Here is a 27,123-nt window from a genome sequence, read left to right on the forward strand (position 1 = left end):
CTGTAATTAGGGTTGTACGGTATACCGGTATTAGTATAGTACGGCGATACTAATGAATCATATTCGGTACTATACCGCCTCTAAAAAGTACCCCCTAACCCAAAAAAAAAATTTTTTTAATTGTGGTATCGTCGAAAACTAAGGTAAAGTAGCAGATATAAACAGTAAATGAACAAGTAGATTAATAATTCATTTTCTACCACTTGTCCTTAATAATTTTGACAAAATAATAAACTGATAAATGACACAATATGTTACTGCATACGTCAGCAGACTAATTAGGAGTCTTTTTTGTTTGTTTGCTTACTTACTACTAGAATACAAGTTGTCTTGTATGTTCACTATTTTATTTTAGGACAAACTTGCAATAAGAAACATTTGTTTAATGCACCGTAAGATTTTGAGTTAAAATAAAGCCAATAATGCAATTTTTTGTGGTGACCTTTATTTAGAAAAGTACCGAAAAGTATCGAAATCATTTTGTTACCGGTACCAAAATATTGGTATCGGGACAACACTAACTGTAATACTATTATATTTTGACATGACAAACAACGAACTGAACATTTTTTTTATCTAAATTGTTTAATTGTTTTTATTAATAATTTTTTTTATATCATGGCAGAAAACCAAAAAGTGTTTTCTTAACAAATATAAATGATTATTAGTAGTCCAGTACAATATAGTATCATTATTAATATGTACAGTATACATTTGAAACTTTTTTTTATTGAAGTAAACATTAGAATCTATGTATTTTGGATAGACGTCATCAAGTAGTCTAGTTACTGTAAGCAATTAATACATTTGAATACAATCACCACAATGTTTTGCCTAATTAATAGGGCTGGGAATTTTTGATTCGATTGTTGGTGGTAACGATTCTAATCAGAATAGATTCTCGATTCAAAATCTATACTTTTTTTATTAACATTGAATGCTAGTTCTATCATTAACTACATTCCTCCATAGAATAGATCAACAGCTCTGATCAAGTTCAATATTATAAAAAAAAAAATTTTTTTAAAATGGTTTTGTTTAATAAAATGCTTTTCAAACATTTAATAAAATCAAATACAAATAAGGCAACAAGAGAAGTAACCAACACTTCTCTTTTCTAAAGTAATTGTGTACAGCTAATATGGGCATCTACATCAACAACATGATTTTCCTGAGTGGCTGAACAGAACAGATTGAATTGTGTTTTTTTTCTTAATCGATTATGAATCGTTACAAATAAGAATAACGATTAATCTGAATATCAATAGTTTTTTTTGACAGCCCTACTAATTAACCAGTTATAATGTTTAAATGCTGTGTGATCGCCTCTACATTTCAAAGTTTTATGATGGTGACTGAACATATACACTATATTGCCAAAAGTATTAGGCCACCTGCCTTGACTCACATATGAACTTGAAGTTCCATCCCATTCCTAACCCATAGGGTTCAATATGATGTCACTCCACTTTTTGCAGCTATTACAGCTTCAACTCTTCTGGGAAGGCTGTCCACAAGGTTGCGGAGTGTGTTTATAGGAATTTTCCATCATTCTTCCAAATGCGCATTGGTGAGGTCACACACTGATGTTGGTCGAGAAGGCCTGGCTCTCAGTCTCCGTTCTAATTCATCCCAAAGGTGTTCTATCGGGTTCAGGTCAGGACTCTGTGCAGGCCAGTCAAGTTCATCCACACCAGACTCTGTCATCCATGTCTTTATGGATCTTGCTTTGTGCACTGGTGCACAGTCATGTTGGAAGAGAAAGGAGCCCGTTCCAAACTCTTCCCACAAGGTTGGGAGCATGGAATTGTCCAAAATGTTTTGGTATCCTGAAACATTCAAAGTTTATTTCACTGGAACTAAGGGGCCAAGCCCAACTCCTGAAAAACAACCCCACACCATAATTCCTCTGTTGACCTCTCTCTGTCAGTTTACGTAGCCTACCACTTCGTGGCTGAGTTGCTGTTGTTCCAAAACTCTTCCATTTTCTTATAATAAAGCCGACAGTTGACTTAGAAATATTTAGGAGCGAAGAAATTTCACAAGTGGATTTGGTTCGCAGCCGAGTGTAAAGCGACTGGGATGAGAATCAGCACCTCCAAGTCCGAGTCCATGGTTCTCGCCCGGAAAAGGGTGGAGTGCCATCTCCGGGTTGGGGAGGAGATCTTGCCCCAAGTGGAGGAGTTCAAGTACCTAGGAGTCTTGTTCACGAGTGAGGGAAGAGTGGATCGTGAGATCGACAGGCGGATCGGTGCGGCGTCTTCAGTAATGCGGACGCTGTATCGATCCGTTGTGGTGAAGAAGGAGCTGAGCCGGAAGGCAAAGCTCTCAATTTACCGGTCGATCTACGTTCCCATCCTCACCTATGGTCATGAGCTTTGGGTTATGACCGAAAGGACAAGATCACGGGTACAAGCGGCCGAAATGAGTTTCCTCCGCCGGGTGGCGGGGCTCTCCCTTAGAGATAGGGTGAGAAGCTCTGCCATCCGGGGGGAGCTCAAAGTAAAGCCGCTGCTCCTCCACATCGAGAGGAGCCAGATGAGGTGGTTCGGGCATCTGGTCAGGATGCCACCCGAACGCCTCCCTAGGGAGGTGTTTAGGGCACGTCCGACCGGTAGGAGGCCGCGGGGCAGACCCAGGACACGTTGGGAAGACTATGTTTCCCGGCTGGCCTGGGAACGCCTCGGGGTCCCACAGGAAGAGCTGGACAAAGTGGCTGGGGAGAGGGAAGTCTGGGCTTCCCTGCTTAGGCTGCTGCCCCCGCGACCCGACCTCGGATAAGCGGAAGAAGATGGATGGATGGATTTGTTGCACAGGTGGCACCCTATGACAGTTCCACGCTGGAAATCACTGAGCTCCTGATATTCTTTCACAAATGTTTGTAGAAACAGTCTCCATGCCTAAGTGTTTGATTTTATACACCAAGTGCTTAGGACACCTGATTCTGATCATTTGGATGGGTGGCCAAATACTTTTGGCAATATAGTGTATGAATAATTAAGTTATTTTGGACCGGGAAAAAATGCTTAAACTTCCATATCACTTCCTGCGCAATTCTATATATGATGTTTATCATGTCTTTCAACCTCTTCTCCGCCTTCTCTTTAGTTTAGTTCCCCCGCGTCCATGAAACTTTCCTTTGGCATCTGCAATGCGGTGCCGAGGGAAAAGTCTCACCCGAGTGAGCAGGAGTGAAGGGTTGGAAAAGGGCACGTCATTAACCAAGAGAATGGATCGGCGAGTGACAGGGCGGCATGAATGAACGTGTTATTTCCTGGATGCATGAGTGACAGCAGAACGTCTCACTTGCCATTCGGTGCTTTTACATAAAGTGTTGATATGTTTGTTCCCATTAAAATGTCCCAGCAAAAAAAAAGAAAATCAAACACAACCATTTGCGCCTCAAAGTGCTGTCACGGAGAAACGGCGAGGAGGGTCATCCACCCCCGCCTCTCCCCTCGCCGCCGCCAAGCATCAACGTTATTAACGGCGTCATCATTTTTCCTTCACTCACTTTATTTCCCCCTCTGATAGTGTGGCCTGCTTCGTCGTGTTCTGCCATGTTTCTGTAATTGCTCCAACAGCCTTCCTTATGCTGAGTGTATACTTTTTTTTTTGCCCAAGTGTGTATCCCTATCCAGAGGCTGTGTGCATATGCAAGTGTGTGTGTGTGTGTGTGTGTGTGTGTTGCGACCCCTCCCTCTCCTTCAACCAAGGGGGCCGGCTGTGAATTTGTGGGGCAGAACCGAGCTGCAGGCGGGCGCCACACGGAGCGAAAATGAGCGCCTCCAGGCCGCCGTTGTTTGATGACCGTGAAAACACTCGCGGTTAACGTAAAGTGAGTGACCGGCTGTCGGGGGGGCAAGGCAATGGCGAGCTTATGTGCAGCCCTGACGACGCAGCATGACAGCAACAACGGCAGCTATATAACAAGACTCAGCAGTACCCCCCCCCCCCCCCCCCCCCGCCCCCTAAAAAAAACCTAAAATACAAAGAGTGGCAACGATTGAAAAACCTGGTCTGTATTTTATCTTTCAACAAATTGTTTTGTTGCTACGCTGGCTCATAATAAGGATAGTATTACTGTAGGCTTTGCACCAATCCGGTTGACCGCTGACTTGCATAAACACGCAAATCCGATATAATTTCCAATTTACTGATTCATACATGCACCAGATTTACCAGACGTCGCTGTCACACAACATGAATAACATCAGGTCACAAAACAATGACTGTGTTTAAAGGGGTCATATAAAGATATACAGCATACTATATATTAGGGGTGTGGGCAGGGCCGGCCCGTGGCATAGGCCGTATAGGCAAATGCTAAGGGCGCCGTCCATCAGGGGGCGCCACGCCAGTGCCACAAATGTTGGAGGAAAAAAAAAAAAAAAAAAAAAAAAAAAAAATTGGTATTATTATTTCTAAATACAAAAAATAATCCCACGTCGCCCCCTCCCTTCCCGTATCATGACTCTTTTTGGACGTCACCACATCAAAAAATCAACACAAGATGTCAAAACGGCCAAAACTGTCAGGTGCCCAGGGAAGAAAAAAGAGAAAAGAAGAGGAGTAGAAACGAGAAAAGACAGAGTTAGCAGGTAGGTAACGTTAGCCTACATGAAATTATTTGTCTGTTACAGAATGTGATAGTAACCTGGCTTTTTAGCATTAAGCTAATGTTACATGATTCGGCAATTGCTAATCAATAAATAGCTAGTTCTGTTTTAACGTCGGGTTAATATTGTGGAGGGGGCTAAATTGTTATGGAAAATAATAATGTAACGTTAGGTAATTACAGTACTTACCTTACATTCCCCAGGGACATTTGTATTAGATCTTTTAAGCAGGTGTTTTTTGTTTACATTGTTATTGCCTTCTGGTTAGCTAATGTTTGCCCTGCAGGTAATAGTCACTTTTCCACCCCTTTATATATTAGGTATAGTTGTAAGTAAAAAAAAAAAAAGGTCAAAGACAAAGCTATTCGGTTTCTTGTGAGTATATACACTTCACTGCCGATGTGGGGGGGGGGGGGGGCGCCACCTAAAATCTTGCCTAGGGCGCCAGATTGGTTAGGGCCGGGCCTGGGTGTGGGAAAAAAATCGATTCGAATTTGAATCGCGATTCTCATTTTTGACAAATCTATTTTTTATTTATTTATGTATTTATTTTAAAATTGTTTTTTTGATTATTTTTTTATTAATCAATCCAACAAAACAATACACAGCAATACCATAACAATGCAATCCAATTCCAAAACCAAACCCGACCCAGCAACACTCAGAACAGCAATAAACAGAGCAATTGAGAGGAGACACAAACACGACACAGAACAAACCAAAAGTAGTGAAACAAAAATTAATATTATCAACAACAGTATCAATATTAGTAACCATTTCAACATAGCAGTGATTAAAAATCCCTCATTGACATTATCATTAAACATTTGTAAAAAAATGTAAAAAAAAAAAAAGAACAATAGTGTCTCAGTGGCTTACACAATATTTTCACAAAGATAAAATAAGTCATATTTTTGGTTAATTTAATCGTTAAAACAAATGTACATTATTGCAATCAGTTGATAAAACATTGTCCTTTACAATTATAAAAGCTTTTTACAAAAATCTACTACTCTGCTTGCATGTCAGCAGACTGGGGTAGATCCTGCTGAAATCCTATGTATTGAATGAATAGAGAATCGTTTTGAATCGGGAAAATATCGTTTTTTTATCGAAAATCGTGTTGAATTGAAAAAGAAAATCGATTTTGAATCGAATCGTGACCCCAAGAATCGATATTGAATCGAATCGTGGGACACCCAAAGATTCACAGCCCTACTGTGTGTATATATATATTTTTTTACAATTAAAACACTTCCTTATGGTATTTGTAATGGTGTTTCTTCGGTCATAATGTTACATAGATTTTGTTTTACAGACCACCTTCAAGCCGTTTTCTGACCGTCTCTTCAGGATGCGCCATTTTGTGGGCGTTTTTTTTTTTTTACATGCCTCCACTTCGACAGCATCATCCATGTGGTAGTCTTTATCAATCAATCAATCAATCAATGTTTATTTATATAGCCTTAAATCACAAGTGTCTCAAAGGGCTGCACAAGCCACAACGACATCCTCGGTACAAAGCCCACATAAGGGCAAGGAAAAACTCACCCCAGTGGGACGTCGATGTGAATGACTATGAGAAAGTATTTCTCTTATTTATATATATATATATATATATATATATATATATATATATATATAAATAAGAGAAATACTTGAATTTCAGTGTTCATTTATTTACACATATACACACACATAACACTCATCTACTCATTGTTGAGTTAAGGGTTGAATCCTTGTTCTATTCTCTGTCAATATTTTTCTAACCATGCTGAACACCCTCTCTGATGATGCATTCTGCTTTGTCTCCTTGTTGCGTGCGCAGTTGTGCACTGCACTCTCTAAAAGCCGTAGATGTTAATGTCACATGTGCATGTACAGTAGATGGCAGTATTGCCCTGTTTAAGAGTGTCACAACATTGCTGTTTACGGCAGACGAACTGCTTTACGGTAGACGAAAACGTGACTGCTGTTGTTGTGTGTTGTTGCCGTGCTGGGAGGACGTTAATGAAACTGCCTAACAATAAACCCACGTAAGAAACCAAGAACTCGCCCTCGATCATTCTACAGGTATAACGTGATTGGGCAGGCACGCTGTTTATATTGTGGGAAAGCGGACGTGAAAACATGCTGTCGACACGTCACTCAGGTACGCCTGAATTTCGGGAGATTTTCGGGAGAAAATTTGTCCCGGGAGGTTTTCGGGAGAAGCGCTGAACTTCGGTCATAATGTTGCATAGATTTTGTTTTACAGACCACCTTCAAGCCGTTTTCTGACCGTCTCTTCAGGATGCGCCATTTTGTGGGCGTTTTTTTTTTTTTACATGCCTCCACTTCGACAGCATCATCCATGTGGTAGTTTTTATCAATCAATCAATCAATCAATGTTTATTTATATAGCCTTAAATCACAAGTGTCTCAAAGGGCTGCACAAGCCACAACGACATCCTCGGTACAAAGCCCACATAAGGGCAAGGAAAAACTCACCCCAGTGGGACATCGATGTGAATGACTATGAGAAACCTTGGAGAGGACCGCATATGTGGGTAACCCCCCCGCCCTCTAGGAGAGACCGAAAGCAATGGATGTCGAGTGGGTCTAACATAATATTGTGAGAGTCCAATGGAGCGCTTCCATATGGAGTCTATCGACATATATAAGTAAGAATTGTACGCTACTTTTTATATCAAATGGCAACAATGCCCCACAACAAGACGACAGAGGAAAAAAGAAGGAGCTTATTGATTACAACAATGGCAAAAATCTGCGGGTAAATCTTTACCATATTAGAAGAAAACGTCATGGGAAAAATTAGCCAAATTCCAAACGGCTCGTTTGGAGGAAGTATAGCGAACAATACGACTGTTTTATAAATATCTCCGCCATGTCTCCATGGTTTGATTTCAAGTTGCAGATCCAAAATACACAAAAACAGGTACCAATAGGTACCAATAGGTAAGAAACGTTTGTTTTGCATAATAGGTCCCCTTAATATAAATAATATTGATGCAACACTGGCTCATAATAATGATAATGTTGCAGTTGGCTTTGCACCAATCTGATTGGCACTTTTCGAATCGATCACTAATTTGCATACTTGCAAATCCAATATAATGTCTATACATGAACCACATTTCCTTGTTCTCCACCAATCACACGTCACTGTCACACAACATGAATAACATTATGTCTCGAAACAACTGCATGTTTTTGCAATGACTTTGTATGAATTGCGAAACTGCCACACATGTTCTTATGGCTCTGTAACAAGCAGTTACATATAGAGATGATGTTTGATAAGAAATTATCGAGTTCGAGCCCATTATCGAACGCATTCCTGAACGATTCTCTTATCGAATCCAGATAGGTTGTTGTATATGGAAAAAAACACAATATTTGGTTTAACAAAAGCTCACTTTTATTTTATAAGAAAAAAATATATATATATTGACTGTTGTTACCCCTCTAAAAAAATAAAATAAAATAAATAAATATTGACTGTTGTTACCCATGTTATTATTTTTTTTTTTTGGCATAAAAAAATACAATCATGTGTGCTTACGGACTGTATCCCTGCAGACTGTATTGATCTATATTGATGTATAATGTAGGAACCAGAAATATTAATAACAGAAAGAAACCCTTTTTTTTTACTATGCTTTCATTTTCTATACACACTGTAAATCACTTTGTGATTCTGTCTGTGAAATCCGCTATATAAATAAATGTAAATTACTTATTTTTCCTGTAGGCTTTAAATTTCTAGGTAGGAGCAAAAGTTTGACAGACATAGCAACAGTAACTAATGGGGGCGGGGCTAAGCGGAGCAAACTTGACGAGACAAGCGCAGCAAAATGAAAAGCTGTCCCACTGTCAAACGACACAATTGTGAGACGTATATGCGACATTGCAAGTGATCTTGAGGAACAACTCGGAGACAAATGAAAAGAAAGTCGTTTTGCTTTACAAGTGGACGAAGCTACTGACAGCAATAAAGACTGCCTGTTCATCGCATACGTCCGCTTTGTGAATGGCGAGTCACTGTGCGAGGATTTGCTGTTTTGCAAATACATCAAAAATAGAGCCTCTGCTGATGAACTGTTCAAGATAATGGACAGTTTCCTCAAAGAACACGACCTTAAATGGGAAAACTGTGTGGACTTTTGCTCTGATTGCGCAATGACCATGGCAGGGTCAAGAAACAAGCTGCAGGCTCTAATAAAGAGGGTTGCGCCAAATGCGCATTGGACACACTGTGTCATTCACCGGGAAGCACTCGCGTCAAGGCAGCTCAGCCCCGAACTCAATGAGGTTTTAACAGATGTGAGCGCGGTAAGTTTGATCAAAACACGACCACTGAAAGCGCGACTGTTCTCTGCACTGTGTGAGGAAATGGGAGCTGATCATACAGCCGTGCTGTTTCACCATTCTTGCCAACCTTGAGACCTCCGATTTCGGGAGGTGGGGGTGGGGGCGTGGTTAAGAGGGGAGGAGTATATTTACAGCTAGAATTCACCAAGTCAAGTATTTCACATATATATATATATATATATATATATATATATATATAAGAAATACTTGACTTTCAGTGAATTCTAGCTATATATATATATATATATATATATATATATATATATATATATATATATATATATATATATATATATATATATATATATATATATATATATATGTATGTATATATATGTATATATGTATATATATATGTATATATATATATGTATATATGTATATATATATATATATATATATATATATATATATATATATATATATATATATATATATGTGTGTATGTATATATATATATATATATATATATATATATATGTGTGTGTATGTATATATGTATGTATATGACAGCGTGGCGCAGTGGAAGAGTGGCCGTGCGCGACCCGAGGGTCCCTGGTTTAATCCCCACCTAGTACCAACCTCGTCATGTCCGTTGTGTCCTGAGCAAGACACTTCACCCTTGCTCCTGATGGGTGCTGGTTAGCGCCTTGCATGGCAGCTCCCTCCATCAGTGTGTGAATGTGTGTGTGAATGGGTAAATGTGGAAGTAGTGTCAAAGCGCTTTGAGTACCTTGAAGGTAGAAAAAGCGCTATACAAGTACAACCCATTTATCATTTATTTATATATATATATATATATATATATATATATATATATATATATATATATATATATATATATATATATATATATATATAAATAAGAGAAATACTTGAATTTCAGTGTTCATTTATTTACACATATACACACACATAACACTCATCTACTCATTGTTGAGTTAAGGGTTGAATCCTTGTTCTATTCTCTGTCACTATTTTTCTAACCATGCTGAACACCCTCTCTGATGATGCATTCTGCTTTGTCTCCTTGTTGCGTGCGCAGTTGTGCACTGCACTCTCTAAAAGCCGTAGATGTTAATGTCACATGTGCATGTACAGTAGATGGCAGTATTGCCCTGTTTAAAAGTGTCACAACATTGCTGTTTACGGCAGACGAACTACTTTACGGTAGACGAAAACGTGACTGCTGTTGTTGTGTGTTGTTGCCGTGCTGGGAGGACGTTAATGAAACTGCCTAACAATAAACCCACGTAAGAAACCAAGAACTCGCCCTCGATCATTCTACAGTTATAACGTGATTGGGCAGGCACGCTGTTTATATTGTGGGAAAGCGGACGTGAAAACATGCTGTCGACACGTCACTCAGGTACGCCTGAATTTCGGGAGATTTTCGGGAGAAAATTTGTCCCGGGAGGTTTTCGGGAGAAGCGCTGAACTTCGGGAGTCTCCCGGAAAATCCGGGAGGGTTGGCAAGTATGTGTTTCACAGTGAAGCAAGGTGGCTCTCCCGGGGCAAAGTGCTGTCACTTGCCCTGTCTTGCCAAATGCATAGCTCCTCCTTTTTTTTTGCAAAGATTGCAAAGTGGCACTTTTATTTTATTTATTTTGAACTTGATGCAAGTTATTTGATTTATTATTGAACTTGATGCAAGTTATAACACTTTTATTTGATTTATTATTGAACTTGATGCAAGTTATAACACTTTTATTTGATTTATTATTGAACTTGATGCAAGTTATAACACTTTTGTTTTATTTATTATTGAACTTGATGCAAGTTATTTTATTTATTATTGAACTTGATGCAAGTTATACCAGGCAGAACGGTGGTTAGTGCATCTGCCTCACAATACGAAGGTCCTGAGTTGTCTTGGGTTCAATCCCGGGCTCGGGATCTTTCTGTGTGGAGTTTGCATGTTCTCCCCGTGACTTCGTGGGTTCCCTCCGGGTACTCCGGCTTCCTCCCACCTCCAAAGACATGCACCTGGGGATAGGTTGATTGGCAACACTAAATTGGCCCTAGTGTGTGAATGTGAGTGTGAATGTTGTCTGTCTATCTGTGTTGGCCCTGCGATGAGGTGGCGACTTGTCCAGGGTGTACCCCGCCCTCCGCCCGATTGTAGCTGAGATAGGCTCCAGCGCCCCCCGCGACCCCAAAGGGAATAAGCGGTAGAAAATGGATGGATGGATGGGCAAGTTATACCACAGCTGCACAGTTATTTTATTCATTATTGAACTTGATGTTATTTCATGTTATTGAGTTTGAATGTATACAACTTGATGTTACTTGATGTTCAATAAATTTGAAAATGTTAAGCTTGGCATTAGCGTTCTGTTGGGGCGATGGGGGCAGGTGGGGCTTGAAAACTCCCCCTTGTCCAAAGTGGGGGATGACAAAAAAAGTTTGAGAACCACTGCTATAGTGGCCTCGATAACGGGAACCGGTTCTCAAAAAGGGATTTGAGTCCATGTAATCTGTTCTTTTCTTATCGAACAACCGGGAGAACCGGTTTTGAACATCATCCCTAATTCAATGTATATACTCTGATGATTAACTAGTGTGATGACTGCATTATGAAGATAGTATATATTTGTACCATAAGTGGACCCCGACTTAAACAACTTGAAAAACTTATTCGGGTGTTGCCATTTAGTGGTCAATTGTACGGAATAGGTACTGTACTGTACAATCTACTAATAAAAGTTTCAATCAATCAAGCAATCAATCAATCAATCCATGTCAGAAAACCAACAGAGCTGAACTGCACCAATTTTGTCAAGTGGAGTGGTCAAACATTCAAGCAGAAGCTTGCCAAAAGCTTGTGGATGGCTACCAAAAGCGCCTTATTGCAGTGAAACTTGCCAAGGGACATGTAACCAAATATTAAAATGTTTGTATGTATAATTTTGACCCAGCAGATTTTCAGGAGATCCATAATAAATTCATAAAAGAACCAACCAATTATATGAATGTTTTTGTGACCAACAAGTATGTGCTCCAATCACTCTATCACAAAAAAATAAGAGTTGTATAAATTATTGGAAACTCAAGACAGCCATGACATTATGTTCTTTACAAGTGTATGTCAACTTTTGACCACGACTGTATGTATATTTTCAGAATGTGAAGTGAGAGCTGTGATAATTTTGGTCGCAATAAGAATGATATGAAATGTTCATATTGTTACATTCCTGATTGGCAATAAATTGTCGAGGAAAATGTAAATACAACAGGAATCACCAGACCTAGTTGCATGCTGTTTTCAACTTTGCTATACGCTTAAAGGATCAAACAATCTTTAATCCACTACATAACAATTTGTGAACTCTCGGAGCGAAACACAACCCTTCATTGTTGCTTTAAATGCCAGCCGAGATGAGCAAAAAAAAAAAAAAAAAGAGCCTTTGTCTGCTTTCCTTTTGAGGGCTGAATGTCACAGATATGAACCAAGGTCAGATCAAGTGAGGTGTAAGTGCTTGGAGAGAGCAACAACAGCTCTGCGGAGGAATTGTGAAGGAGTGAGTGACCATGCGTGAGCGCCCACCCTTCTCCCCGTCATTAAATGAAGCCACTTACAAGCGAGGAGGGGAGGGGAGAAAAAACACTCTCCTCAAAAAGGTCAATACACAGCACTTTTTTTTTTTTTTTACAAAGCTATCTGGAGAATAGTTTTGTTTTTCTCTCCAAACCACAAAAAAAAAAAAAAAAACACACACTGTCTCCAAGCAGCAAGTGTGTTCATCAATCACGTCGCAGTGCAAACAGGTTCCCGGCATGACACGCAATAAACGACGTGCCAAAATGATGCGGTAAATACAGATGATTACAGAGCGGCCGTCATCATCAATTTAAAGCTCTCTGTGGTTAAATTAGACTTCTCTCACCCACTGCCCTCCTGCTATTCTCTCCATGTTTGGCTCTCCCTTTATAAACGCACACACACACACACACACACACACACACACACACACACACACACACACACTAACACACTCACGCTTTATTACGCAGTGACATTACCACATCCCCGTAGGCAGCTGTGCATCTCTGTATGACTGATGAGAGTAATTTCCCCCAAACAACAGAATGATCACTTTGGTGGCGGGCGCTTAAAAACACTCCCTCCCTCCTCCTACCGCGCTCATGTCTTCTTTTCAGCCTGGAAACATTACAGCAACAAAAGCAGAGGTTTGTTTGTTTTTTTCCCCCCTCCAACAATGGGCAACACATCGATCAGCCAATCATTACTCGAGCTGAAATAACGATTACCATCACATACTAAATTAGACTGTATATACCGTATTTTCCGCACTATAAGGCGCACCGGATTATTAGCCGCACCTTCAATGAATGGCATATTTCATAACTTTGTCCACCAATAAGCCGCCCCGGACTATAAGCCGCGCCTACGCTGCACTAAAGGGAATGTCAAAAAAACAGTCAGATAGGTCAGTCAAACTTTAATAATATATTAAAAACCAGCGTTCTAACAACTCTGTTCACTCCCAAAATGTACGCAAATGTGCAATCACAAACATAGTAAAATTCAAAATAGTGCAGAGCAATAGCAACATAATGTTGCTCGAACGTTAATGTCACAACACACAAAATAAACATAGCGCTCACTTTCTGAAGTTATTCTTCATTCGTAAATCCTTCGTCTTCGGTGTCCGAAGTGAAAAGTTGGGCAAATGTGAGATCCAAAATGGCCGGTTCCGTCTCGTCGAAGTCATCGGAGTCAGTGTCACTGTTATCCAGCAGTTCTGTGAATCCTGCCTTCCGGAAAGCTCGGACCACAGTTGTGACCGAAATATCTGCCCAGGCATTTACGATCCACTGGCAGATGTTGGCGTCGTCTGGCGCTGCCTCCCTGTCTTAGTGAAGGTGTGTTCGCCTTCTGTCATCCACTGTTCCCACGCAGTTAGCAGTCTAGCTTCGAATGCCCTGTTGACACCAATATCTAGCGGCTGGAGGTCTTTTGTCAATCCACCCGGAATGACGGCGAGTATTGAATTAAGCGCGTAAGCGTGTCTCTTAATGTGATGTTATGAGCTAGCAAATATAACAACTACACTACCCAGCATGCAACGATAGTTACGAGCATGCGCGGTAGCCCTGAGAAGCGTTGTATGCTGGCAGTTAGAATGTGGTTATGAGCACGCTGTGAGTAAACGTTGAGAACTCAGTTAACACGCCTCGTCTGCATTATTTATAATTAGACAGACAACACACTTAATAGGAGCCATTTTGGGGTCTTTACATAAACACACAAATGGAAATGAAACGTCACATATCCCAGCATGCACCGCGCGCTTCTTCGTCATCCACTGTTCCCACGCAGTTAGCAGTCTAGCTTCGAATGCCCTGTTGACACCAATATCTAGCGGCTGGAGGTCTTTTGTCAATCCACCCGGAATGACGGCGAGTATTGAATTAAGCGCGTAAGCGTGTCTCTTAATGTGATGTTATGAGCTAGCAAATATAACAACTACACTACCCAGCATGCAACGATAGTTACGAGCATGCGCGGTAGCCCTGAGAAGCGTTGTTGTATGCTGGGAGTTAGAATGTGGTTATGAGCACGCTGTGAGTAAACGTTGAGAACTCAGTTAACACGCCTCGTCTGCATTATTTATAATTAGACAGACAACACACTTAATAGGAGCCATTTTGGGGTCTTTACATAAACACACAAATGGAAATGAAACGTCACATATCCCAGCATGCACCGCGCGCTTCTTCTTCTTCCGGGGGCGGGTGGTTGCTTACAGTACAAGAAGAAGCGCTTCCTGTTCTATGGGGGCGGGCGGGTGCTTACCTTGGCGGTTGCTTGCGTAGAAGAAGAAGCGCTTCCTGCTCTACCGGGAAAAAAGATGGCGGCTGTTTACCGAAGTTGCGAGAACGAAACTTTATGAAAATGAATCTTAATATTTATCCATATATAAAGCGCACCGGGTTAAAAGCCGCACTGTCAGCTTTTGAGTAAATTTGTGGTTTTTAGGTGCGGCTAATGGTGCGGAAAATACGGTACACAAGTGTTGAAGCACAGCTTTAAAAAATATCAATTATAGCATCCATCAGTGGTTAGACTACGCCGAAGGCTACCAAGTGCAAGTTCGAGCTTTTCTTCCGGTCACTCAAGCACACCGGAGACCCGACCGACAACAAAGAAATCCGCCGTAAGAAAGTGTCTCAAAAGTCGTTTGCAATTTAGCAAACAACAGAGGAGTTATGCTGTGAAACTATCAATTATTGCACCAATAAGCAGTTGAACAAGGCCAGTGTTTGTTAACTAGGAGGAAAGGGGAGAACAAAAACAAAATCTGTTTCCCAGCTGTGATCCAAGAAGGCCTCGGCGGGACTCAGTTGTGGTACACTTTTCAATCAATCAATCAATCAATCTTTATTTATATAGCCCTAAATCACAAGTGTCTCAAAGGGCTGCACAAGCCACAACGACATCCTCGGTACAAAGCCCACATACGGGCAAGGAAAAACTCACCCCAGTGGGACGTCGATGTGAATGACTATGAGAAACCTTGGAGAGGACCGCATATGTGGGTAACCCCCCCCCCTCTAGGGGAGACCGAAAGCAATGGATGTCGAGTGGGTCTGACATAATATTGTGAGAGTCCAGTCCATAGTGGATCCAACATAATAGTAAGAGTCCAGTCCATAGTGGGGCCAGCAGGACACCATCCCGAGCGGAGACGGGTCAGCAGCGTAGAGATGTTCCCAGCCGATGCACAGGCGAGCGGTCCACCCCGGGTCCCGACTCTGGACAGCCAGCACTTCATCCATGGCCACCGGACCTGTGCCCCCCCCCCCCCCCTCAAGGAAAAGGGGAGCAGAGGAGAAAAGAAAAGAAACGGCAGATCAACTGGTCCAACAGGGGGGCTATTTAAAGGCTAGAGTATACAAATGAGTTTTAAGATGGGACTTAAATGCTTCTACTGAGGTAGCATCTCTAATTGTTACCGGGAGGGCATTCCATAGTACTGGAGCCCGAATAGAAAACGCTCTATAGCCCGCAGACTTTTTTTGGGCTCTGGGAATCACTAATAAGCCGGAGTTCTTTGAACGCAGATTTCTTGCCGGGACATATGGTACAATACAATCGACAAGATAGGACGGAGCTAGACCGTGTAGTATTTTATACGTAAGTAGTAAAACCTTAAAGTCACTTCTTAAGTGCACAGGAAGCCAGTGCAGGTGAGCCAGTATAGGCGTAATATGATCAAACTTTCTTGTTCTTGTCAAAAGTCTAGCAGCCGCATTTTGTACCAACTGTAATTTTTTAATGCTAGACATAGCATTACTTGTCATTAATTGTCATTACTGCCACCACTGGTGGCAGTAATGACAATCTCAGACAAATAAGAAGTTTGAAGCTAAAGTACTGAGAGAAGTTTCTCAAGCACAAGAATTATGACTAAAGTGGTGAATCGGTATTTTCATTTGCACTTCAATTGTATTGACAGTTTAGGTAAGAAACATATTCAATAATTGTCATGACTAGGACTGTGGCGTGGTTTGTTCTCCCGAGGTGCAAGTGAATTGGACCAGATGTGGCGTGAAGGTGAATACATGATTTATTTAAACACTATAACTACAAAAAAGTACAAACGAAAAGTGCGCACAGTGGTCGGAGAAACGACTTGGCTATGAAAACAAATATTTGCACAAAGGCAGAAACTATGAACAATTAAACAAAACACTAACTGTGGCTTAATAAACAAAAACTTACTTGGCATGGAACCGGCATGAAAAAAGAGCAGCAAGGGTCATAAGGGTGTGGAGAGTGTGCAGAAGCATAAATGCGGGATGTCGTCAGAACGACAAACTGAAAACAATGAACTTAAATACTATAGACATGATTAACAAAAACAGGTGCGTGACGTGACAGGTGAAAACTAATGGTTGCTATGGTGACAAAACAAAAGTGCACAGAAAGTCCAAAAACAAAACCGAACATGACTAATACAAAAACATGATCACACAGACATGACAATAATAAATTAGTTTATCTTATATATGTACACATACATATATATTAGGGGTTCTCACGTTGTGCGATTCAGAATCGATTCTCATTTAAAAAAAATCTATTATTTATTTATTTATTTTTTAATTCATTTATTATTTTTTTATTTTTTGAATTAATCAATCCAACAAAACAATACACAGCAATACCATAACAACGCAATCCAATTCCAAAACCAAACCCGACCCAGCAACACTCAGAACTGCAATAAACAGAGCAATTGAGAGGAGATACAAACACGACACAGAACAATCCAAAAGTAGTGAAACAAAAATTAATATATATATATATATATATATATATACATATAATATTAACAGGACACTGGCGTTCTTTCGACTTTCAAGGAGAGAAATGAAGCGGCGGCTGGTGTCGACGGTAAAAGCAAGTCGCTGCCCGTGCTGCCAACACCTTCGCTCTGGAGGCTGGAGGCTTGTGTGGGGCTCCTTCACCCACGGCACGCACCCATCCCCACTTCTAACCCCAGCCCGACCGACCCGGCCCTTAGAACAGGGGTGTCACACTCATTTTAGATGGGGGGGCCACATGGAGAAAAATCTACTCCCAAGCGGGCCGGACTGGTAAAATCACGGCACGATAACTTAAAAATAAAGACAAATTCAGATTGTTTTCTTTGTTTAAAAATAGAACAAGCACATTCTGAAATTGTACAAATCATAAAGTTGTTTAGGTTTTTTTACACTTACATGTTGCGGTTAATAGTATTCTATCTTTATTTGTTGTTATTTATATTTTTTGAATATATTATGTGATACAGTTAATCAGTGAACTCATTGGTGTTCATTTTCAATCTATCAAGATAAAAAAAAAAAAAAAAAATCAAATTACAGTCTGTTATTTATGTAGTTTGATCATATTCATGATGTACTAACATAAAGTGGTTTATTTTGTACATATGTAGCATCATCTACAAAGATACAAAGAATTGTTATTGCGACATCCAGTGGACACTTTTAGAACAGCTGTTTTTTTCATTCAAAAATTTCAGGTACATTTTTATACTTAGCAAACTCATCCCGCGGGACAGATAAAACCTGTTTGCAGGCCTGATCCGGCCCTCGGGCCGTACGTTTGACACCCCTGCCTTAGAACAAATCCTTGTCCTGAAGTTACGGATCTGACTTGCCGACTTCCTTTTCCTGCCTTTTTCTTACATGCCAGAGGCTCTTCACCTTAGAGATCTGCTGGGGATACGAGTACAGCCTGTGATAAGCAACAACAACCGTTTTGAAAACAAGTGATAAATGTATGCATTATCCTGTTATATCTCACATTCTATATTGTATTTTGGAAAAAGGCTGTAATAAACGTTACTTAATTAATTAAAAATATAATAAAAAAGAAAAAAAAATGTATGCATATGTAAATGTATTCAGTTATAAACATTCATTCACCTTCTTCTTTCCTTCATGGATCTAAACCAGGCCTGGGCACTTATTTTGACTCGGGGGGCCAAATTTAGAGAAAAAAAATGTGTCTGGGGGCCGGTATATCTATTTTTAGGAAAACTAATACAAAACCTCACAATAAAGTCTGATTGAATGCTAAAAATGTTATGACAGACCGCCTTAAAAACGGAATGAAATTTTATGTTTTTCTATGAACGATAAAACCCTGAATATTGAGATGATATGAACGTCACACCCCTTCTCGGTCGACATATTTTACAATCAAGCCAAATGCAACAAAAATGCAACAAACACAGCGAAATGTGAACGTGAAGGGTAAAAAAACTAAATCTACATCTACAATCTGATATATTTGATATATCACTAAGCTTTAGAACTTTCTTGTAAAAATCTCCTTCCGCGTCTGTCCCTGACACCCACATTTCAGGCTCTGGAAACACTCTGTGGAAACGCTCCCCACCCACACTGCTTGGTGCCTCGTCTGACCTGCTGTGACGTAGATTACCATAGTAACTAGTAGGGTTGTATGGTATACTGGTATTAGTATAGTACCGCGATACTAATGAATCATATTCGGTACCATACCGCCGATGAAAAGTACCGGTCCGCCACACCCTAAGATTTTTTGTTAAAATAAAGCCAATAATGCAATTTTTTTCTGGTCCCCTTTATTTAGAAAAGTATTGAAATAATATTGGTATCAGGACAACACTAGTCACTAAAATATCATGCAAAAGCGCAGATTCCAACCATTGAAATACTTTGTATAGTTCAAGACTTACGGTCATTAGAAAACATCACTGCACATCATAATGGCAGCTACAGTTTCCATCTTAAAGATCTAAAAAAAATATTTGAGAATGTCCGGCGGGCCAGATTGAAAAGCTTAACGGGCCGCATGTGGCCCCCGGGCCTTAATTTGCCCAGGTCTGATCTAAACTTTACCGCTGCCGGTATTTTTTTCTATATTTTTATTGTAATATATTTTCAGAATGTGTTTGTTCTATTTTTGGCCAAAGTAAGACAAAAACAACAATCTGAAGTGTCTTTATTTTTTTGTTTAACGCCATTGGCGTTGTCAGGCCTATTTTAGGGGGGCTTAAGCGTAAGGTAGAGAGCCCTATTAGTGCGTCGGTATCCAATCCATTTCACTTGTTCATATAGAAAATGCCCACATCACTCAAATTCCAGTCCGCATTTTCTCTGCGACCTTGCTTGCGGTCCTGCGGGTGTACGAAGCACATTATCTTCCTTTACAATGAATGAAGCTGCACGAAACCTTGTGTGTGCAATTGTAAATAATTTAGTTTTTAAGTTTTGTGTTTCTTGTAGAATCTATATAAAGTAATGTACATTAGCCTATTGTTAAAATAATGAAAAAAACATCATTAAATATATTTGTTTTATTGTATTGTTACATTAATAGCTGTTGTATTATTATAGGATGGCTTGTTAAACATTTCATAGGATTTTCAGAGGGAGGAAAAACCAAGACATTTAATATAAAATGTAAAATGAATAAATACATAAAAAGAAAAAGAAAAAAATTGGTTAAAAGCCATCGTGCCGGGGAGCATTTCATTTCGTCCCGTGCATTTTTTTTAAATAATAATAATAACAATGAATCATTTCTAAGTCTTTGTTAGCCGTTTGTGAAGTTTTGTGCTTGTGCGTAACGTCGCATCCTGTGCATCTCCTGGGGGCTAAGCTCCCCCTGTCCTTAAAAGCTAGTGACGCCCCTGTTTAACGCCATAACGTAATGATTTTCCTCCATGCGGCCCCTGAGCTAAAATGAGTTTGGCACCCCTGGTCTAAAGTACATTTTTTTAGTCCGGTCCGTCGTCACAACATGTCAAGACACCTCAAACCATTTACACACTTCTGGCTTCAAAATAAAAACGCTGTAAAGTAATATTTCTACATAAATGTTAGTTCAACAGTTGACAATGTAGTGGGGATTGTTTGTGGCAGGCTCAAATAAAGTGTTTGTTTTATAAAATGCTCTGGTTGATATTCCCTAATTACAGAATGATTACCACGCTGAATATTCCAATGTATTAATTGCCATGCAGCGATATGAATACAATGATCTTGTACAACATGTAATGTACAGAATATTAGAAGCATCTATTCAAGTAGAAATATCACAGATTGCATTACCAAACCAAGATTGTAACAATCTACATTTGGTATTATTAATGCGTGAAACTGGTATCTAAAGATGGTGTAGCTCCTCTCCTCTGAATGCAAGTGCTTCTACAACAGGAATACAAATTCTGTATTCCGACAAAAAAACAACACTTCCCATCCAATCTGATAGAGCTTAAGATGTGCTACAAAATTGAATAAGCAAAGAGGAATGCGCGAAACTGGCCAAAGATAGGTGTGCCAAGCTTGTGGCATCGTATTCAAAAAGACTTGAGGCTGCAATTGCTGCCAAAAGTGCATCAACAACGTATTGAGCAAAGGCTGTAAATACTTACCGTATTTTTCGGACTATAAGTCTAAGTTTTTTTCATAGTTTGGCCGGGTTCCAGTGCGACTTATATATGTTTTTTTCCTTCTTTATTATGCATTTTCGGCAGGTGCGACTTATACTCCGGTGCGACTTATACTCCAAAAAATACGGTATGTACATGTGATTTTTTTCGTTTTTTTATTCCTAATAAATTAGCAAAATTAAAATAAAAAGTTTTTACATTGTCATTGTGGGGTATTGTCTGTAGAATTTTGAGAAGAAAAATGAATTCATGCCAAAATAATCGATAGATTACTTGATTACTAATATAATCGGTAGCTGCAGCCCTGGCTCTAAATAAATTGCATGATTAATCACGAGTTAATTTGTTATTTTTGACAGCCCTGGTGAAATGTAAAGCGGTGTTAAACAACTGTACAGCAGCTAAAAATAATACGTTTATTGTCAATTTATTGCAGGGATGTCAAACTCATTTTAGCTCAGGGGCCACATGGAAGAAAATCTATTCTCAAGTGGGCCGGACTGGTAGAATCATGGCGTGATAATTAAAAAAAAATAAAGACAACTTCAGATTGTTTTCTTTGTTTAAAATAGAGAAAAAATAAACACATTATGAAAATGTACAAATCATAATGTTTATTTTCACTGCTTACATTACCAACATCTTTGACGATTGAGGCATGAACGTAACAATCCACATTTTGTATACTATAACAGGAAACGTTGCCTCTATTCTCCTACCTTAACATGGCACATAGCTCCGCCCCATATGAAGTCATGCGGCTATTGCTATTGTGACATCTAGTGGACACATTTAGAACAGCAGTTTAGTTCAGTCAAAAATTTCAGCTCATTTTTATATTTCGCAAACCCATTTAATGGGCCAAATAAAACCTGTAGGCAAGCCTGATCTGGCCCGCGGGCCACACGTTTGACACCACTGATTTACTGTCATCTATTAGTTTTTTCAAGAGATTAATTTCTTTTGACAGGTCTTGAAAAGGGTGCCGTCCTATATACACGGTTATCATATTTTAGGGTCAGCACGTGGTTATAATTCATCATTACTAAAACAGAGTTGTTACACAGTTTGTAAAATGTCTCTAAAACAAGAATACTACTAGAAAGTTACGGTCATGCAAAAAACTGGTCAAATAGTGGAGCTTGAGGATTAGAATAAGTACCGTAATTGAGTTTGGAGAAGTTGGTGAGGTAAGGTGGTTTGAGCATGAAGACATTTGAAGGTGACAAACAGGAAAGAAGCTCTCAGAAGATGGTTGAGGGATTCCCTGCCCTCATTAGCATATATCCAATATAAGAGGCATAGGCCTGTAAATGATCCTCATAAACCCGTCTGGGCACCATTGTTTACCGTGAAAAATACTTAGTAGAGGCTAGTTACGACTTGTCGGCCTCTGTCTTGGCCTAAAAGGTTCAGCCTCAGTGGGCTGTCCTTACCTATTTTCCAATCTGTCAGTCACACGCACAAAAAAACAAATCCACCTGTCGACCGGGGAGACCGGGCTGATTAGGGCCACGTTACAGCTGTCTGGGCTTGTCTGGGCGCAAGAAGCCAGCCAGCGCCCCCCGCTGGTGATGGAAAGCCCATTAAAGATCCTCATTTATCAATCAATCAAAGGAAAGACTGCCTCTGTGCACTTTTGTTGTGCAGTGTGGTTACAGTGCTTGACATTCCAAGGCGGCGCCTGAACGACGCAGCCATTAATGTTGCATTATGTAAATTCTAATGGCCGCAAACATTTCATAAGTTACAGGCTAAGTGTGCCGCAATTTAACGCTGCTGACTTTCACTTGGCCCCTATGAAGGATGTTATCAATTAAAGCAGTGGTCCCCAACCACCGGTCCGGGGACCGGCACCGGTCCGTGACGCATTTGCTACCGGGCCGCACAGATACATTAAATCATTTATAACCGACCGCATTTTCTGCTACTTAACTTTTGCCAGTCCCACTAGACCAGTGGTTCTCAAACTTTTTTTGTCATCCCCCACTTTGGACAAGGGGGAGTTTTCAAGCCCCACCTGCCCCCATCGCCCCAAAAGAGCGCTAATGCCAAGCTTTAACATTTTCAAATTTATTGAACATCAAGTTGTATACATTCAAACTCAATAACATAAAATAACATCAAGTTCAATAATAAATAAAATAACTGTGCAGCTGTGGTATAACTTGCATCAAGTTCAATAATAAATAAAATAACTTCCATCAAGTTCAATAATAAATAAAACAAAAGTGTTATAACTTGCATCAAGTTCAATAATAAATCAAAAAAAGTGTTATAACTTGCATCAAGTTCAATAATAAATAAAAAAAAAGTGTTATGACTTGCATCAAGTTCAATAATAAATCAAACAAAAGTGTTATAACTTGCATCACGTTCAATAATCAAAAAAGTGTTATAACTTGCATCAAGTTCAATAATAAATCAAATAACTTGCATCAAGCTCAATAATAAATCAAAAAAAGTGTTATAACTTGCATCAAGTTCAATAATAAATAAAATAAAAAAGTGTTATAACTTGCATCAAGTTCAATAATAAATCAAATAACTTGCATCAAGTTCAATAATAAATAAAATAAAAGTGCCACTTTGCAATCTTTGCAAAAAAAAAAGGAGGAGCTATATGCATTTGGCAAGACAGGGCAAGTGACAGCACTTTTCCCCGGGAGAGCCACCTTGCTTCACTGTGAAACAGCACGGCTGTATGATCAGCTCCCATTTCCTCACACAGTGCAGAGAACAGTCGCACTTTCAGTGGTCGTGTTTTGATCAAATTTACCGCGCTCACAACATCTGTTAAAACCTCATTGAGTTCGGGGCTGAGCTGCCTTGACGCGAGTGCTTCCCGGTGAATGACACAGTGTGTGCCCGTCAGATTTTTGTTTCTCTGCAGGCGCTGGCTCTGGCTCGACGACCTTTGAGGTGCGAGTCACAAATGTATATATTTGTGTAATTGTGGTCCACACATTAGCCTGCTACCCATCCGCGCGAAAGTTTGTTCCGCTTAGCCCCGCCCCCATTAGTTACTGTTGCTATGTCTGTCAAAATTTCGCTCCTACCGAGAAATTTAAAGCCTACAGTAAAAATAAGTACCGGTAATTTCCATTTATTTATATAGCGGATTTCACAGACAGAATCACAAAGTGATTTACAGTGTGTATAGAAAATGAAAGCATAGTAAAAAAAAAAAAAATCTAAGAATATAATGATAAATAAAAAAATTTAAAGTGAAATTTCCTCCCGTTCCTCGCGCCCCACCTGTCATGTCTCTATTCCCCACCAGTGGGGCGCGCCCCACACTTTGAGAAACGCTGCACTACACACACCAATAATCTTGTTCATAGATGTATTATAAAAAACTCCTAATAGGAAGTTGCCATTTGCTATAGTTGTTACATCTTTGTTGCACGGGACAATGCACATTAATCAATCAATCAATCAATCAATGTTTATTTATATAGCCCTAAATCACAAGTGTCTCAAAGGGCTGCACAAGCCACGACGACATCCTCTGTTCAGGGCCCACATAAGGGCAAGGAAAAACTCACAACCCAGTGGGACGTCGATGTGAATGACTATGAGAAACCTTGGAGAGGACCGCATATGTGGTCCTCCTAGAGGAGAACGGATGCAATGGACGTCGAGTGGGTCTAGTATAATATTGTGAAAGTCCAGTCCATAGTGGATCTAACATAATAGTGAGAGTCCAGTCCATAGTGGGGCCAGCCGGAGACCATCCCGAGCAAAGACAGGTCAGCAGCGCAGAGATGTCCCCAACAAAGTACAAAGAAGAAGAACCATGATAAATAAACATTCTGAATTTATTTAATTCATCCATTATTTCACTCTCAAAATAATCTTACTTATCTTATCATATGAAATATAACTTACTTCACCAATTATTATTTATTTACTTATTTTTATTGTGATTACTTATGGAGTATATTGTGAATAAATTGAGAACAGGAAGTGAACTAAAGTTTTGGCAACTGTTATGTAAAAGAAAAGGGGTAGGATTAAATAAGCTCTGCTTCTTCCTACTCCTTTTCGAACACGTTGAAAAGAGAAACTGGAAATTGTGATGTATCATGTTGTATGCTTGCATGTTCGAAATAAACTCAAACTCAAAATAAACTCAAACTCAAACTCAAACTCAAACTCAAACTCAACTGATGCACAGGCGAGCGGTCCACCCCGGGTCCCGACTCTGGACAGCCAGCACTTCATCCATGGCCAGGGAGGGGAGAGAAAAGAAAAGAAACGGCAGATCAACTGGTCTAAAAGGGGGTCTATTTAAAGGCTAGAGTATACAAATGAGTTTTAAGATGGGACTTAATAAACATATCAAATGTAAAGGTGCTAAATCGTAGCCAACAGCTAGGTTCCATCTGCAGTCCGCGGCAGGTTGATGACCTAAGGTCAGGGCAGATCAGGAACAAAGTGACCATAGTAGTTAAAGTGCATAAGGCAGATGGAGAAGTGCTAAATTGTTGCATATAATAATAGTGCTGAAGGAAAAAAAAATACACATTTCCTTTCAGACTTAGACTAGACTTAGACTTCCTTTTTATTGTCATTCAAATTTGAACTTTACAGTACAGATAAGAACAACATTTCATTGCATTAGCTCATGGTAGTGCAGGATAAAAGAGCAATAAGGTGAAGATATAAATAAATAGATTACTGTACAGATAAATATATTGCACTTTTGCATATGCATCCATGTATATGGAGCTATGTTATATTGTCTTTATATTCCAGCGAGTTAATCTGTTTTGGGGGGGAATTGAGGGGATTATTATGATGCGTTCAAGAGTTTTATGGCCTGAGGGAAGAAGCTGTTACGGAGGTTGCGGAACCTCTTTCTAGAGTCCAGCAATGAAAACAGTCCTTGGTGGGGGTGGGAGGAGTCTCTGCAGATTTTCTGAGCCCTGGTCAGGCAGCGGCTTTTTGCGATCTCCTGGGTAGGAGGAAGAGGAGTCCTGATGATCTTTTCCGCTGTCCTCACCACTCTCTGCAGAGACTTCCAGTCTGAGGCACTGTGAGCACTACTTTGGCCTAGTAAGCTAAAGTGCTGGTATTATTGCACATAGCCCTACAAACCCCGTTTCCATATGAGTTGGGAAATTGTGTTAGATGTAAATATAAACGGAATACAATGATTTGCAAATCATTTTCAACCCATATTCAGTTGAATATGCTACAAAGTCAACATATTTGATGTTCAAACTGATAAACATTTTTTTTTTGCAAATAATCATTAACTTTAGAATTTGATGCCAGCAACACGTGACAAAGAAGTTGGGAAAGGTGGCAATAAATACTGATAAAGTTGAGGAATGCTCATCAAACATTTATTTGGAACATCCCACAGGTGTGCAGGCTAATTGGGAACAGGTGGGTGCCATGATTGGGTATAAAAACAGCTTCCCAAAAAATGCTCAGTCTTTCACAAGAAAGGATGGGGGGAGGTACACCCCTTTGTCCACAACTGCGTGAGCAAATAGTCAAACAGTTTAAGAACAACGTTTCTCAAAGTGCAATTGCAAGAAATTTAGGGATTTCAACATCTACGGTCCATAATATCATCAAAAGGTTCAGAGAATCTGGAGAAATAACTCCACGTAAGCGGCATGGCCGAAAACCAACATTGAATGACCGTGACCTTCGATCCCTCAGACGGCACTGTATCAAAAACCGACATCAATCTCGAAAGGATATCACCACATGGGCTCAGGAACACTTCAGAAAACCACTGTCACTAAATACAGTTTGTCGCTACATCTGTAAGTGCAAGTTAAAGCTCTACTATGCAAAGCGAAAGCCATTTATCAACAACATCCACAAACGCCGCCGGCTTCTCTGGGCCCGAAATCATCTAAGATGGACTCATGCAAAGTGGAAAAGTGTTCTGTGGTCTGACGAGTCCACATTTCAAATTGTTTTTGGAAATATTCGACATCGTGTCATCCGGACCAAAGGGGAAGCGAACCATCCAGACTGTTATCGACGCAAAGTTGAAAAGCCAGCATCTGTGATGGTATGGGGGTGCATTAGTGCCCAAGGCATGGGTAACTTCCACATCTGTGAAGGCACCATTAATGCTGAAAGGTACATACAGGTTTTGGAACAACATATGCTGCCATCTAAGC

The sequence above is a fragment of the Nerophis lumbriciformis genome, linkage group LG06 (genome assembly GCF_033978685.3).
Source record: "Nerophis lumbriciformis linkage group LG06, RoL_Nlum_v2.1, whole genome shotgun sequence".
NCBI classification, from domain to species: domain Eukaryota; kingdom Metazoa; phylum Chordata; class Actinopteri; order Syngnathiformes; family Syngnathidae; genus Nerophis; species Nerophis lumbriciformis.